We start from the raw sequence: 1,455 nt of genomic DNA, 5'->3' as shown, positions 1-1,455 counted from the left end.
AAATGTAAACGCTATTACTACCGCTTAGCCGTACATGCACTCAAATCTATTTTAAATAGCATTCAACCTGAGTTATCATGCTGCTTACCTCAGGCCTAAACCAGTTTAATCCCTTTCGGTGTTTGCTTACCCGCATGAATCCGGTCGTAAAACAGGCACGTGCTATTTGAAATAACGCTTGTTAAATTAGATGGGAGGTTACACAGAGACGCATATCGTTTCATTTTGCCAAGTGCTGCTCCGTAACCCAGTGAAGGTTCAGGACTCGAGCAATGGCTTCACCTGGCAGCTTACCTAATGTGCCGGGCAGCGTCCTTCTGGATATGTGTTACTTGTCAGTGCCAGGCAACGAGGACATGTTTTAGTTGGAACTCTGCTATAGCAGACACTACATAGTTTAGATTAACTCCTTTCAGTAGTACAGCATCAATGTGTTATTCCCTTAACATAAAACATACAGATTATGTAAATCTGTAATAAATACTATTTTGAAGTGTATAGTAATCAGAAATCTTTCAGGGCAGGATGGAATGGAAACTGAGAAATATTGGAGAGTAAACATTCCAACGCTCATTCCCCTGCTTCTCCCTGGCAGAGCGGAGCACTCGCTGTAGCTGGGCTGCTGATGCTCCAGCACTAGGGTTTGCCCCGTGAGGCCGGCAGAGCGTGGACTTTCTGGGAAAGCTAGGGCCAAAGCCATCCCGCGCAAAGCGTTCCTCCTCTCTCTGCAGACCCTGTCGCACTCTTTGTGCATGGGAACGGTTGTTCCCGGCCCGAGGGAAGGCCAGACCTTTTTGTGCCTCCTCACGGGGCGCAAGCCGGGTACGTGCGGTCATTCAGGCTTGCAAGGCCAAGCAATCCGAGAGGCAACAGGCAGCGGCGGAAGAGAGGGCGAACAACTTGCTTACGACATGTTTAGCGTTCCGGACTCCGGTGACCGTGCAGAGCTAAGAGGGCAACGGAGCCCCTGGAGTCCATCAGTAATTGGCACAGCTCTGCATTTCCCTCACCTTTGCGGGCCTGGTCTGGGGCTTCGGCGGTAGGTTGTCTCTTACTAGGCAACGCTGCTGCGCTGCCAGCTATCGGCTGTCCTCTTGCGGGGAAGAGGGAGCCGGGGTGTCAGCATAAAGAACCCACAGGACTTGTTCGAAGAGCTCCTCGCCTCTGCCCCTTGCGGGGACGCATACTGACGGGCTCCTGGAAGCCTGGGCACCAGGGGCGAGGTCTGAAATCTACCACTGATATCCACCAGCCTGCCAGATCCCCCCGGGTGCTGCCTGCCCCGCCGCGCGGTCCCACCGGGACCCTCTCTGGGTTACCACCTATGCGGGGTGTGGCGCTGCCTGCTGCGGAGGGGCCTGATTGTGTTGGGCTTGCCATGCGGCCAGCGAGAAGGAGGGATCGCGGCAGGCAGGCGGAGGGGAGGGAGGGAGGGAGGGAGGGAGGGAGGAAAGG

This window comes from Pygoscelis adeliae, unplaced genomic scaffold (assembly GCF_000699105.1).
Source record: "Pygoscelis adeliae isolate BGI_AS28 unplaced genomic scaffold, ASM69910v1 Scaffold106, whole genome shotgun sequence".
In the NCBI taxonomy this organism is placed as follows: domain Eukaryota; kingdom Metazoa; phylum Chordata; class Aves; order Sphenisciformes; family Spheniscidae; genus Pygoscelis; species Pygoscelis adeliae.
This window is presented reverse-complemented; position numbering follows the sequence as displayed.